Source organism: Anser brachyrhynchus, assembly GCF_964034855.1.
Source record: "Anser brachyrhynchus genome assembly, chromosome: 9".
Lineage (NCBI taxonomy): Eukaryota > Metazoa > Chordata > Aves > Anseriformes > Anatidae > Anser > Anser brachyrhynchus.
Genome location: NC_137703.1, coordinates 25220421 through 25236287, shown reverse-complemented (window position 1 = coordinate 25236287; position 15867 = coordinate 25220421). Strand labels below are relative to the sequence as shown.

Below are 15867 nucleotides of genomic sequence, written 5' to 3'. Positions count from 1 at the left end.
TTTGTCATACTTGACTTTTCAGTTTGGCCTTCACTGATGTACTGTAGATCTCGCTTGGGAATTCAGAATGATAATTTTTCCCCCATTTCCCTTGAACAATTAAACTGTAATCTGCAGTGCAGCAATAATTTACAATGTGGCTCTAGGCAAAAAGCCTACTGCAGATTCTCTGCTAGAAATGCTATTAACACAGCTAATATCAAGGTCATTCTCAAAGTCTTTCAAGAGCATCTATAGAATTTCCCTGTTTGTTTGCCTATAGTTAAGCTTTAAGGTTGATTACATTAACAGACACACATAAGATCTGATTTTACTGAATGAGGTTTAACATTTATTGCCAAATTATTTTAATGGCTTTGGCTCCAAACGTAAATACATCTCCAACAGAAACATTAATATACAGCCTCATTTAAAAGTTTGCAAATAATATCTGTCTTGATACCACAGCATATAAACATATAGTGGTTTTGTTGTTTTCAGCAAGTTGAGTTTTGACCTCTCTCTCTATATATTTACATACCCATAAAATGAATTAAAAACTTAAAATAACCTGTTACTTCAATTGCTTGTAAGTTTTAGGCAGTTGGCAGTAAATTTACTTTTATATAAATAAATGTTATCTCATTACCAACAATCTCCATTAGGAACTAGCAGACCATGAAATAGACTTTGCAAGATCAAGCAATGTGCTAAGGCCCAGAGAAACATTATTTTAGCTCCCAGCTTCAGAAATTATGGGGGAAATGAAGCACTATATTACAGTTTGCAGCACAAACACTAAATAAGCCTTTTTATTCAGAGGCATTAGGAAAGAGAAGTGGAGATTACTCATAACTGTGAAAAGTACAGTTAGGTTATTTGGCACCTGTTCCTTAGCTTAATTTCCTACTGTTTTTAACTTCTTACAGAATGTGCTTTTTGCAGAGGAGAGGTTGTATTACTTCCAATACAAGATAAACTCATTTTAGACACCAGAGGAAACAACTATATCCTAGCACATTACTGAAAAAAAAATGCCTATTCAGAGAAGAGGAAAAATAAATAAAAATTTACAGACTTATGTTAAGAAAAAAATCAAAGCAAAGCAAGAAAAAAATAATTCTGAATGCTAATTAAAGCATTAGAGCATTCGCAACACATTCATTCTATTTGTATAGAAATAATGTCCAGTTTATGAGACACGCTGAGCTTCATGTGTCTTCATCAAGCTAAACAGGTAATTTGTTAAAATAACATACGATCACGTTTCATTCCCTACATGACATAAGAGATCAAAAACTGAGACAGAATGTAAGCTATCCACCAAATAAATCCTGAGCCATCGTATCTTCAATCAGTATTTACAGACTGTGGGAGAGCACTGAGCTTGTAAGAGAATAAGCTTACCTGGCTTCAGACCTGGCAAAGACTTAAAGACCTTTGTACAGGGAACAAGTAAAAAATAAATAAATAATCACAAAGGGAACTAGATTTTGATGGTGGTGGATGGTTCAAAGAAAATGTGAAGTTTATAGAAAGAGACCTGTGGAGGGGTTAGGGTGATTTCAGCCAATTCTGAAAAAAAGGAGCTGTAGCTTACAGCTTGATTGTACTCCTAAAGGTTTCCTGTAAACTTGTACTTGCAGGTAAGAGAGACACAAATTAGTAAATCCAAAATGGGAAGATTAGGAGAATCTTCAACCATTAAAGATTATTTTTTTTTTTTGTCAGCAGCCTTTTGACTGGTTGACATTTCCCACCTAATCTTAGCCCTGTTGTTCTTGTACTGCAGTGTGATGGAAAGCAAAGGAAACATCTAGAGCCTTATAGTATATCAAATCCATAAAATAACAATAATAATTTAAGAAACTAGGTATTCCTCATAGCTATAGAAAGAAAATATATTTTCCAGTCTGTGAAGACTGCATCAAAAAAAAAAAAAATAGAAAAAGAAGAAATGTGAGTCAAAATAAAATGCTTTTAAAATTCTGTATTTAACACTTCTTCCAGCCTTACTTTTTCCTTCATCCATATTTGAAGTTATCAGAACCAATTTTAAAATATAGAGACATAGATGTGGCCATTGATCCCTTCTCTCACTGTTGCTGAGAAACAGCAAGGCAGAGCTCTGAAACCTGAAGTTAAAACATGGAGAAAACCTGAAGCAGGCTGCCTGGAGATACTGCCTCTGATTGCAGCTTGGCGCCTCTCAGTCACTGCAGTGAAGTTGGTTTTCTGTAACCTGGAGTGGTGCAAAAATGATTGGAACATTGAAATGATTTTGAAGCTGTATAATTAATTTTATAATTAGTTTGTTTTGTTTTCTGAGAGAAGTGCAATGTCCTTTCTCCCTAAATACCCTTCTGTCTCCAATGTACTCAGAAGGCAGGATGTGTTGAGGACATGAAGACATGTCCCCAGAGGCCTTTAGAAGATGGGGGAAGGACAGACAACGCCTTCCTCAGTTAAATCAAATTCAAAAAGTGAGAGACTGTGCGCGTGAGTGCTCTAGCGGTCCTTCCTGTGCAGCCCATGTAGCCTCATGTTCAAAAAATAAATAAAAAATAGCACAGGCCTTTGAGGCTGCTGAGGCAATAGTTAATCAGAAACTTCTATGGGGAGAGTTTTAACTACTAAAAATTCAAATCCATTTAACACAAGCACCGTGGGCACTAATTTATCTGTCTTTCTGTAAGAGACGCAAGCTCACTCCCTGCAGGGCTCTCCAAAGAAGCTGCACCTGAAGTCAGGCTGCTGCTTGGAGGTGGTTTAGTCCTTTTAATGTCTTCTAACATGTCTCAAATTCTTCAATCTGGATTCCAGTACAGCTCCTATCATTCAATTATCTAAGTGCCTGGAGCAGTCTCTCAAGAGTTAACTTCCACTCATCCCCTCCTGTCATGATTAGGACAACCTCGCATAGCTCTTTCCCACAGAGCTTTTCTCAACCAGTCAGAAAATAATTACCACTCACCTCATTAGAACTAGGTCACATTCAATAAACTACTCATCATTTGAGATCAGTTATTATCTCTCCTAAAAAGACAGTATTACCCACAAAACGTAAGAGACTTAAAGAAACGTAAATTGTTTATATAAACAGTTGAAGTAAAGCACAGTCCTTGTGTATTCTTCCTTCTAACAGCAGCCTTTGTGAGTGTCTCTTTCTCCGTTTCACCTGGATCATTTTTATGATGGCCAGGGCTGAGTTAACTTCTTGAAAGCAGCCCATAGCAGCCTGTGTTTTGGATTTGTGGTTAAAACAGTGTTTCAGATACTGCTGAACAGCTCTTACACTGTGTCCAGACCTTCTCTGCCTCGCACAGCAAGCAGGCCAGGGGTGGGCAAGAGGTTGAGAGGGAGCACAGCCAGGACAGCTCTGGCCAGGGGACATCCCACACCACCTAGCATCATGCTCAGCAGTAAAAACTGGTAGTAGAGAAAGAAGCAGAGGTTGTGTTTCCAAGGTGGCCGATGCTGAGGGACTGGCACTGGTCTGCTAGTGGGAGGCCTTGGCATCACTTAGGTTTTTTTTGCTCTTTCCTTGGCTTATTAAAATTTCTTTGTCTTGACGCATGAGTTTTCTTACTTTGCTCTTCCTATTCTCTCCCCCATCCCACAGGGGAGTGAGTGAGCAGCTGTGTGGGTGCTTGACTGTTGGCCAGGTCAACCCTAAACCAATTTTGAAAATCCCAAACAGCAGAACTCAGAAGTGCAGAAGCAATGGGGTAATTTACAAACTGCAAGAGCAGTCTCACTGGTGGAGAGTGTTTCGTAGCTCCTCACTGGCCTTCTGCAGAAAATTCCACTTATGGAAAACTCATTGGTGTGAGGACTGGTCAGGAAACATAACAGTAAACACATTCCTAAATTCTTTCCTTAGCTGCTCAACTCTGTCAAGTGCTTCTGAATCCTCTGGAGGTCAAGACCTATAAATGTTACTTGACTGCACACATCTTGCCAGTAGTCTGGGCCTACCTGAAGTTAGGAGAATTGACTGCTCAGGTCAAAAGCCTGCCAAAGCTACTAAACATTTAGCACAGATATTTCTGCTTTCGACTTCCTTCCTCCCTCAAAAAATGACTCTCATAATTTATGGAATGAAGTTCATAGGAGCAAAGGGATCCAACTAACATTGACTTTCCACCAGTTTCCAAAAATTTTCCTTTGTTCTTTTATAAATATTTCTGGAAATGCTTCTATCCCTAAAAAAAAAGCACACCACAGTTTCAGTGCCATTTTACTTTAAGACCCATTGCACGTATAATGTTTAGCAAGTATATATTATACTAATCAGTAAGACATTCCTGCAAAATACTGAATACAGTTGGGGGTAAGCAGGCTAACAGATTACAAATGAATTTGCAAATAAAGATACAAAGTACAGGAATCATGTATTACCCAGTATTAATGGTTTGATCATCTCATTTTTAAATAATCAGGTTTAAAGACTAATTGTTCCAGATGGCACTTGGATGATAATTTGCAGCTTCCTTGACAGTGTTTACTAGAGATATTTAAAAGGAAAAAAAAAAAGGCAAATAAAAACAGTGTTATGGCAGAATTGTGAAAACGGGTTCCTTAGTTCTTGAAGGCTTTGTAGAAATAAGAGTGCAGCACAACAGATTGTACAGAGCTGCCTTTCTTTGAAGACAGATTTTTCTCAGTTCAGCTGAGGAAAAAAAAAATGTTTTTCTACTAAAAGGCAAAGTGTCTCTGTGGAATAGTCCCATGGAAATTCTAGTGACCATGTATGAGTACTTGGTGAAAACGACAGCTCTGCACATCTCACATCTAGGATTAATGTGTAGAAACTGATATACTTTTGTTTAACTGTAACTACATTTAAAGGTTATGAGCCATATATAATGGAAGTGTGAAGTTTCAGGAAATGTTCATCCTCAAAGTTCAAAATCCTAAAGAAGAATTTTAATCAGTTCTACTATGCAAACAATACTAGAACATTTTTAATTTTATTTTTTTTCCGATTTTGGAAAAATGAAATGAGACCCACATTAATACATGACTTGTGTCAATAATATTTTTAAGTTAATATTTTAAAATTCATATCTCTAGAAACAGGTTTTAAAATCACTCTCTGAAAGAACCTCTCCAGTAATCACAGAAGGACCAGAGTAAATGAACTTAGGCACTTAAGAGGTGATATTCAGACTCCCTCTCAATGAAGGAGAAGAAAAAATTCCTGTTATTATGCGAAGTTAAAACAACTTTTAGTGTCACTAAGGCTAACAATTTAAAATAATGCTCAAGAAACAGTTTCAAATATTCAAAGCAGCAAAACTGACTTTGTGTCCCTTTTGCAAACCAAGAAAAAAAGAGTACTACACCTCTAAACAGCTACTCTCCTTTTCTGTGAAGATGTGTAATAGATACATAAGCTCTTAACTGAAAAAAAACTAGAGATATGTGACAACGATAATGCATTTTATTAAATCAGCCTACTCAATTTAAGGTCCTCCCCCAGCCAAATACTACTCCAGCTGTAAGAGAAGGCTGGAGACAACTTTTTTTTTAAAAATGATTGTATGTCTAATTTTACACTCAAGTTAGCAGAGAACATGAAATAGAACCATGAGATTCCACACTTATTTTTCAATTTCTGAACGTAAAACTTGTATACAGACATATCTCTAAAATTTACGGAGTATAGTTCTCTTTACTATTATTAGGGCCTTTTACTTGCATAATCAGCTTGATTATGCTGCAATAGAGTAATAGTTTACTAAATATTTCATTTGTAATTAATTTTCTATTTAAGTCATTAAAACCAAAAAATAATGGACAGCAATCCTAGTGCATGCAAAGGTTATATTAAATCTATACATAATTTATTTCCTCTGGTGTCTAATAAAGGTTTCCTGAAAGGATGCACATGCATAATGGTCCTCAAGCATATTTTGAACTAATACATATGTAAACTAATTTCTGTGCAATTTCTTTTAAACTTCAATTTAAAGGATATGTTTAAATGCTTTGCTGAATCCATTTAGCAACGTGGTAAGGGGAAAGTTTCAGTGTTTGAATGTCAACCTTCATGTAAATGCATCTATTTCACAGTATTGTAAACCTGGTTCCAAAAGGTGAAGGAAAAGCAAAGGAAAAAAAACGTATAACCTGGAGGAAAAGTGGGGGATGACTTAAATTTTTCAATGTATAAAATCCTAGGAAATCTGACCCAGCAATACCATATGTCCTGAAAATCAGGCTTATGGTGCAGATTTTTCACATATTTTACATTTTCAGATTAAATAATTCTTTGCTACATCTCAGCTTCTTTTCTGCTCTTCAACTTACTTGCTACAAGAAACTGCAAGGTATTTTCAAGTCCACTTCTCAAAGTGGACTTATTATACCTCTTATATATATTATATAAGATATATATTATACATTATATAATACACCCCTTCTGCCTCTTATTAATACTTCTCCTCCCAGACTTGGAAATGTTCCCTGTTTCATATATTTTACAAATAATGAAGTGTGCGTGTTGCAGTACAAATCTTGAACATCCACTCCTCTGACAGATTTCCACAGTTCCCTTGAGAACCCCACTGACAGCACCTTACTTGCCTCACAGGATTGCTCAGCAAGCTTGAACAGTTTCAGCAACTCCAGAGAGGTCCCTTCAGGAACTGGGGGTGGCCCATCCATCCTCACATAGATTTATGCCTGAATGGTTGCTCTCAAGGCCAGGATCATCTCCTTGCTTACTATTTTACAGAAGTCTTTCATTGATAGGCTTCATCCTTGCATTACTAGACATTACCTTAATATAAATTACTTCTACTAATAATTACACCATACAGAGAAAGATACATAACAGCATCACAAACCCAGGCTTCGCTTTGATGTATGTGAGCTTGTTCTTGAAAAACATTAATGAAATTCAACTTTAGCACTTAAACATTATACACAGCTCTTGTTTATGATCTGAGTGCAGTAGCAACCACTATTGCCCTTTCTGAAACAGCTGTCTGCAAGAACTGGTAGTCTCACACAACAGTACACAACACAACAGTAAGGGAAACACAACAAACACAACAAATACAACAGTAAGGGAAATTCAACCCTTTGTTTTTAAAACTTCACACACCTTAACACCCTGTCTGCATTCAGTCTTGTTTTAGCATTCAAACACTACTCCGTGGTAAAAACAACTGTAGATATCTTTTCAGTAGGGATAGACAGTGGGTGATGCATCTGTCTTTGCCTAAGCCACAGTGACCCACACTGCACTTCAGCTTGGTACGTGTTAGCAGCAGAAGTGCTGCCTGGGGAAAGGAGATGGGAACAAGGTATCATTTGCTATGCTTTTGTTAGAAGAGTTCACAGACCTCCTCCTATGCTTTTCTGGACCCTGTCTTCAAAACACAGCATTGTCTTCCAAGGACTTTTAGAGGAAGGACTTCTCTGGTACAGGGCGTTTCATGACCATACCAGTGCTCAGCTTTCTTCAGAGAAAGAAGATCTCCAAGGTTCCTACAACTAGGAAAAAACCTTAAACACTCTTGAGCGCTTCACTCTTCATCAACTGTCCTTGACAGTGGATGGGTGACAGCCTCATATTCTTTTCCCTTTTTAATTTCTCCACTAATTGTTCTGTTCTAATGAAAACCAAAGCAATACCATTTTTTTTCTTCCTAGAAATATTACTGTTGTACATCGGTTTACTATAATTAAAAGATCTTCTACCATAGAGTATTATTAAAATAGAAGGTTTTTGCACAGGAAATAGGAGTACATAAGAGGTTCACCATAGCCTGATACTGGCAATTAACACAGCTGTTATTGTATCTTTTTTAATTAGAAAAAGAAGTTGGCAGTTACAAGAATATAGTCTAGAATTAAAATAGTTAAATATTACAGCTTAACTTAAACAAACTTCAAAAATTAGTTAAATATTAGTGGGTCTCAGTATATTCAGTAAGATAAATGCTACTTCTTTTCTATACTCTTAGAGTTAAAAGAAAATACATGGTCTGGAAATATAAGAACATTCTCAAGCACATTGGAGGAAAAAAAAAAGACTTCACAGATGTACAAAACAGGATGAATAAGAAGGGTATCTATGATACTTTTGACCCCAAAATTATACTCAATATATATAGTATATAAATTTTAGAAACACAGTCATTTTGATGCCCCTGAATGCATGCAACATTGTTCATAAGAGGCCAAATTACTTCAAAGCATTTCTGATACCTACTCAAAATTACAAAAGCCCAAAAGCATTTAAAGCCTGTTGTCTCATTTCCCTCTATGCTTTGTCAAAATGTTACAAATGTCAAGAGCTACTTACAGGTAGCTGTGATTCATCAATTATCCATCTAATACACATTAACAAGACAACAAGCAAGAACCTAGAAGCCTTTTAAAAAGGCTGGAGAAAGATGGGCCTTAATTTAATAAATCATTAAATGGTGTAATCTTTGAATTGCAAACATGTGGCCTGAATATGCTGTTAAATAGTTTTCTTGTATGGGAATCATCTGACCACACTGTTCAGCTGTGATTCGTTGTGATTTCCTTCTCAGCCTCCCTTTTCATTACATCCAGATCATCAGATCCTGGTGGAGGAAAAGTTCCCCAGTGACCAGACCCAGGGCCCACTCAGAGCAGCTGGGGAGGCACCTGCAGGACCTGAGGCTAGCTCCCAAGTTGAACGCTGCTTTCTCTTCGGCTGCAACCTGTCAAAAACACACTGGCTAATGCCTGCCACTGTAGGCTTCCTTTTGCAAGCCACCATTTTGTGTCAAACTGAGCTAGGAAAGCCCAAGAACTCAAAAGCATCTTGGAATTGAAGCATTCTGCCTCTACCTTGCTGCTGTAACTGCTGTGATTACATATTTTGTTCCCTGAAGAGCAACTGGCCTTAGGCTCCTTAAGAATGAGGAAAAGCATAAGTTCATTCTGGCTCTTGATTGCAAAGCAGAAAACAGTTACCAAAAGGAAATCAGCTGAACAAAAGATCAACATCTACCTGGAACTCAGGGCAATTATGGGCTGCTGAACAGATTTCCTTCTGTGGCCATCTCTCAACTGCCTGCACTGAGGGACCATTTCAGCAGACATCCTCCCCTCATTGTTTCTTCTTTGGAAGAAACAACTCTTACCATGGTTCACGGTCTTCTAATTATATTTCTTTTATTTTTGCTGAATGTGGAGCACAAACAAATCTTAAAAACAGATCCTAACCCCCCAATACCTGCTCTTCCTGCAATTCAGCATGCTGGTATCATTGTATGCCAGATGCATATTAACGTGTTTAGCTCATTGGGAACAAAAGTTTTTCTAGATGTAATCTGTTATGTCTGGATGACTTTCCGGTGTTTTGTTGTTGATGATTCTTTCTTCTTTTTTTTTTCTTTTTTTTTTTTTTTTTAACATGGTTCAGTCTCCCTCCCTGCAATACATGTGAAGTAAGAGGAGTGTGACTTACAACTTCGCTTCTATGATGTGTTTTCAATTAGCCCACTTTTCTAATCTAAACAACTACTTTTAGCTATTGTAATGCTTCCTAAATCATTGTATGCGCTTAGAAACCATTTGTCATTCAGACACCATACTACTAATACCGTATGCAATTTATCCCCAGCATGTTAGAGAGACAGAACACATCACAGAAATAGGGGGATTTAGGAAGGTGCCATGTCTGGACTATGCTGCACCTCCTTTCCCATGCACACTCTGCAGGGAATCCACCACAAAGCTCTAAAAGAAGGAATGACTTGAAAAATGTTTTTGATATTAATTGACAGCTACAGCAGGGATCAGTTTTTTAACAGATAAAATCAGTTTTTTAACAGTTTCAACAACTTGCAATTAATTTTTATGTATTCTCTAAGAATCTCTAAGATGAAAACCATGTCCGTCTAACAAAGTTATCAATTTCTGTTTTCTGATTTCATCCCACATCTATAAAAGATCTGCTCTGTGTCTTCTTAATTACAAAACCAAACAACAACAAAACTATTTGCAATTTGTAACGTGCATATATTTCTTTTCTTTCCTTTCCATGATGCTCGATCTCTCTGCTTGTCATGGTCAGTGTCACACAGCTGTGGCATGGCACGGTACCACCGTACCATGTGTGTGTGAGCTGCGTGAATGCTGACAGAACCCCATGTCACAGGTGAAACATACCCCAGTAATTTGCCATACAGCAGCAGTTAATTAATCAATAGAATGGCCCATGGCTTTGATACAAGCTTTAGCATGTCTGGGGCTTTGACATCTCACAGGAACAGCAGTAAATGCAGGCGAGCGAGGAATCCAGAGAGCCAGTGATGAAGGCTTCCCTGCTGCTGAGCCAAGGCCACGTTACAGCACTGCCGAGCACTGCCCTGCCTACAGGAATGCCCCTGTGCAGCTAACACACAGAAATCCGAGTCGCACCATTTCTATTTTTCAACAAGAAAAAAATGTGTACCAGCTAAATTCCCACATGATTTATGATGTTTCACCTACCTAAGTTGTGCTTGCCTTCTCTATACAGCGATACCACCCTTTGTTTCACTCCTCAAACCACTGTTTCGAATTTCTTGGCCTCTGCTTGGTTGTACTCGGAAGTCCGGCAAAGCGATACCTCACCACACCACCTAGCACATGAGCCTCTTGGGGATACTCTGAGATTTGCTAAAAATGAGGTTGCTGGCAATGTGTCCATGGAAGCTTTTAATGTAGGTGTAGCTTGCAGTCACAGTTACTTCTAATTCACACAGATACACTTCATTTTGAGGCTAGTGTAATTGTACCTAAGCAGTCTAATACATTTTTGTTTGTTTGTGTAATGGAGAAGATCTGATAATCTACTAATAAAGAGGACTGCTAGAGACGGGTGTTACTCCAGCCAGGAGAGAACAAGGGGAACTTTGATGGTATCCATACCACACATCAGTTCTAGGGATAACAGAAGAGAAAATATCTCCTGTGTAAATCCAAGTCTGAAACAAGTGATGTTTTTGGTGGGCAGGTAAAGATGTACAAAATAAACTGCTAGATCAAATCTGGAAGAAGTGTCTACAAACACCCATAATATACAAATGTGGTTACACTTTGCAAAAGTGTTTGCAATTATTACTCATTTATTGAAATACATCACTTAAAAACTTTTTAAAAATCTAATTTAGAAAGTACTAATTAAAAAATCTAAGTGTCTTTTTAAAGATTTTATCAATATAAAGGCAGTTTAATTAGACAAGTCTCATGAAAACTAATCAGATAAACTACAGACAAGTCTGAAGTAATGAAGAACAAAAAGCAAAAATTATCTATATGAATTTATTTTCTCATTTTCACAAGGATTTAAGGGGGGTTACAGTTTCACTATCATGCAGGAATATTCTCATGCCTCCAAAATTCAGGCGTTAAAAGAAAGTTCATTTGCCTTAATTCCCCACATGGTGTATGAAAAGAGATGGATGGGGTATTTGTAGCTGCATTTCAGAATCCATAGGATCATCTCCACTGAGGATCACGGAACACCTACAAGGCAGAGTTGCAATTCTTCTCTTCTGGTATGGACAAAACACAGAGTCTAAAAGACTATTATTCCAAACTGGGGCAACAAATACCATCCTAAATGCCAAAATAATCAATATTCTGTTTCTTATCAGTGAGGCACAAAAAAATAAAATAAAAATAAAAATAAAAGAAAGTAACAGTGGTATATAATCTGAGTTATGACATCAGAAATCAAAAACTACTTCAGTTTTACTTAAAATAAAAACATGAAGGCCATTAGTCTGTTCCAAATAGCTGGCTATAGATTAAAGAGCAGTACAAGATCAGGTTTTAGGTACTTGCATCAGATCTGCTGATCAAAGTTACTTAGACAAAGACAACAAAGCAGGAAAGTGGCTTTTCAGGCTTTTCACAAGTCAAATAAATCCATTAAGTAAAACATCAGTCTTTGCTGAGAACTTGGGAGCTCAGTCAGAATTTTGCAATAGTAGCTTAAGCTAAATATATGTACATATACGTGTGTGTAGGTATATACAAATTTCACTTTAACATATTTAAGTAAAATTTGTGTATATATGTATACATTTCTGTATAGAGATACATAATTTGCATAATGATCTATGTAAAAAAATAATAGATAGATGATGCATAAACTTCAGATCTCAGGCAGTTCAGTCAGTGCAGGGTCCTCAATCTGCCTAGTGAGAACGCATCTGTTAGGCTTCGGGTTTACATTAACATTTTGGTTTGGACAAGAAGTGGGTTCAAAGTGAGTCTCTCGATCACCTTCCCACTTCCAGGTGTTGGTTTGCTTTGCAGAGCAGTGTTGGTGCATGTAAACCAGGTTCCTTGTAGAGCAAACTAAGGCAGAAGCCCATAGCCATGTGCACACCGAATGCCTTTCAAGCCCTGACAGAGACATACAAGTTCAAAGTGGTAACGGAGAAAAAACATCCAAAGATGTTCAGTCCACAGGACAAGGCCGAATTTAGGCTGGAGCATGACCTCAGAGACGCATATAGTGACGATGCAGAGGCCTTGGCAGCAGTGCAGCCTGCCGCTCAGCTCCCCCCCGCACTGCCCTGCTTGGAGCGCAGCAGAGCCCAGTGCAGCGCAGCCCCAGCGGTACCAGGGAGCGCACGGCCTTCCTGTCCCGGTCACAAGGGCCTTGCAAGATGGCTGGTTTCTTCCAACTGTACTTCATTGTCAAGTGTCTGGATAATACAGTCACACACACGTGATAAGCATTTATAAATGCAGACAGCTGTTTCCAGAAGCAAAGAGTTTCTACATAACCAGAAAGTGTTTTCTGATAATGTATGCATTTGGTGATGGGGTGATGCATTTTGGTGATGATACCCTAGCAAGTATATAAAGCCCTAGACAACTAGGTATTGGTCCATACTTACATAGCATAGCCCAGATTGTCATGTTTTAAACCCTGAATACTAGCATGCTTCCACTAGGCAGTTTCCTTTTTTACCTAATTACCACCTACCTGAAAGGAACGGGGAATGAGATGACCCAAATCCTGTGTTTCAATTGCCAATTCATTATTCAGGGGGAAAAAGTACAATGTTAATACAATGCAAATTCAATCTATTTATACTATGAGTGTGTTTAATGATGATGCTAAGAATAGGATTTAAAAATAATAATAATATCGTACGCATAATTTTACTACTTGCAGAGAAAAAATACCAGCTCTTCTAACAAAGGTGTTAACAGAAACTCTATAAAGTTTTGTACAATATTTGGGGAAAGAAAAAAAAAACCTACAGTATGGCAAGTAATTAGAAAAATAATTAGAAAAATATTGTAATGGAATAACTGACGGTATCTGCAAAAAAGGCTTTGGAGCGCTTTAACAATATGTACAGCTGAGAGGGATTGAAAGGTGAATAGCTGAAGGGATACACAGCTGTTAAACTGTAACTTGTCTCCCAAATTCTGCTTTGTAAACCAGGAAGTTTTTAAACAAAGCACCACCACCAAACAAAAACCAAGCAAACAAAAACACCCAAACCACACACAGCCAACAGCAAGTCAGGAAACGTAAGGCTGCAGTCTGAGAAAGACTCATGTTTTTCATCCTCCCTCTAAAAAAGATGAAGGGACAGTAGCCATGTAGTCACATGTACAACTTTTAAACAACAGAAAAATATTAAAAAACACTTTTTTTAAAAAATAAGTTTATTGATTAATACTCCATGTTAGAACTGGGCAACCAGTGCAAGATGAGTTTCTAAACTAAAAGCTGAAGCGTGCTTTGCCATATTCACATGACTTTCTGCATTCGCTGTCCAAATATTCCCCTTGTTCACTGAGAGTGTTGCGTGTTGACTGAAAGAGATCCCTGAAAGACAACACACCTGCTTTCCACCAGAGCTACAAATTTAGCCTCGGTAAAACAAGTATGAGCACATTAAGCTCAACTATCTCAAGGCTGAGTCTCTACAATCAGTGCACCTAAATAATAAGTAGAATTGCTCTTGATATTCTACAAGAAGTGGAATAATTCAGCTTGTTATTGGTAACTAAGTTCCTACAGTGTGGCACAGAAGTCAGCAAGTTCAAAGTATTCCTGTGATTTTATTTTATCATTTCCTCAGCACTCCTTTACTTGTGTTCTCTCCTGATGCAGCTGGGCTCCTCTTCCCACATTGAAATTGTGAGTTAATTTGCAATAGTAACAGAAGTTTTTAATATAAAATGTCAAATCCCCACAAATGTAAAAAAAAAAAAAAGTCAGTTTTCTTGTAAGAAAAGACTATTATCTATTAAGATCCAGGTGACCCAGTGGTATATGTATGCACATGTTGCACTCCAGCCTGAGCAACCACAGATGGTGAGAACTTCCAGGTCAAAATTAAGTTGCAGTAACAGCTAGCAGCAATGAAATCAGGTGCTTAATTTTGAGAATTTTCAGAAGTATATTTAGAAAAAAAAAAAAAAGGAAAAAAAAAGATACTTCACTAAACTTTGAAAACCTAGTTTCTTTAAAAAAGATAGACGGCTTCTGTTTGGCTTAGCCGTGGTTATACCAAGGATGCATTAAATGGATACACCAAGCGTCCATTAGTAATATTGAAAGCTAGAATCTGTGGTAAAAGTTAAGCAAAAACAAAAGCACTATGTTCAAAACAGAAAGACATTATGAAAATTTGACTAAAAGCCAGGCTCTTTGAAACCCTGACCTACAAAAAAAAAAAAAAAGAAAAGCCTTTTTTTAAACTTATCTGAACATAAGCTGCATATTAAACTGGATATTTTCCTTTGAAGTACATTCTGCTTCCACACTTCGGTTGTCAGAAGACAGGAGTTAACCTTAACCCACCAACTGTAGAAAACAGCCTTACATACTTTTAAAGTCAGAACTTTCCTGCTCTGGCCTGAACATGCAAGTCAGTATTTGTGGCAACTGTGCCTTACTCAAGGTTCTTATATTTGTCTAGCTCCTAAGCACACAAAACAGGTATGTTCCATACTTCAAGAGTGGCAACAACAGCCTAATCTGCTGCCAAAAGAACAGCTTCTTCATTGTCCTCACAACCCCTACAGGCTCTACCAAGCCATCCAGGAGCCAAGGGGCTCTTCTGCATCCAGCAAAAGCTCATAACCACGGTGTGCAGTACAGCTCAGCCTACCACTGATTTTTGCCTGGTAGAACAATGAAACGTTCATAAGTCAGTAGAAACATAAACAGGATGTGATGTTTAGAAATACCCAACCAAATCTGGAGAGATATGTTTAAAAAGAAAAAAAGACATCAGCACAGAAAAAGTAGGTATCTTTAAAACACCTCAAAATGAAGCTAGAATTATATAAAGGTCTATTTAAGCTGCTTATGTAGCTTTGAATGTGATCAGGAAGTAAGGAAACTGCAAACAAAAAGCTTGCAGACATTTAAAGTAAAATTAACAGCAACACTACTGAGTAAACTGGTCACATCAACTGTGTTCGAGACAGTCTTTGTGATAAATCAAAGTAGCACATGAAGTTTAACATATTTGAAGGGTCTCACAAGAGAGTATCAGATGATGCGAAAGTATCTGCTAAGAAAGGAGCATGTCTTGAAGTTCAAGGCAAGCAGGATCAAACTATACTACAGAAACTGTTGAAAAGATGCAGCTGTTGCTTATGCCAGTTTAAGGCTTGAGGCTTAATCTTGATTTCTGAGGTAGCTGAAATGTTTACAAGTTTCCATTTGCAGTTCCTGAAGATGTAAGTTGAGGCAACAGAAACACAACCAAAATCAAAACCTGAAGTGTTTTTGACACTTCCTATTATTTATAGAGGCTCAAAAAGTCATGCTCTGGTATCACTGCAGGTGTTAATTTCAAATGCAAATACTTTCTGAAAAATCCAAAGAAAAAAAGAAACATCAGGCATTATGCATATATA

The 15867-nt window shown here is 37.5% G+C and overlaps 1 long non-coding RNA gene across 1 annotated transcript; it reads right to left on the bottom strand.

Moving 5' to 3' along the window:
* Window positions 1-1995: 1995 nt before the first annotated feature.
* Window positions 1996-8599, bottom strand: LOC308199640. The gene is made up of 2 exons (XR_013954793.1): window positions 8300-8599; window positions 1996-4184 (listed from the first exon to the last, which is right to left on the bottom strand). It is a non-coding gene; the product is annotated as an uncharacterized lncRNA (long non-coding RNA).
* Between the last annotated feature and the right edge of the window lie 7268 nt (window positions 8600-15867).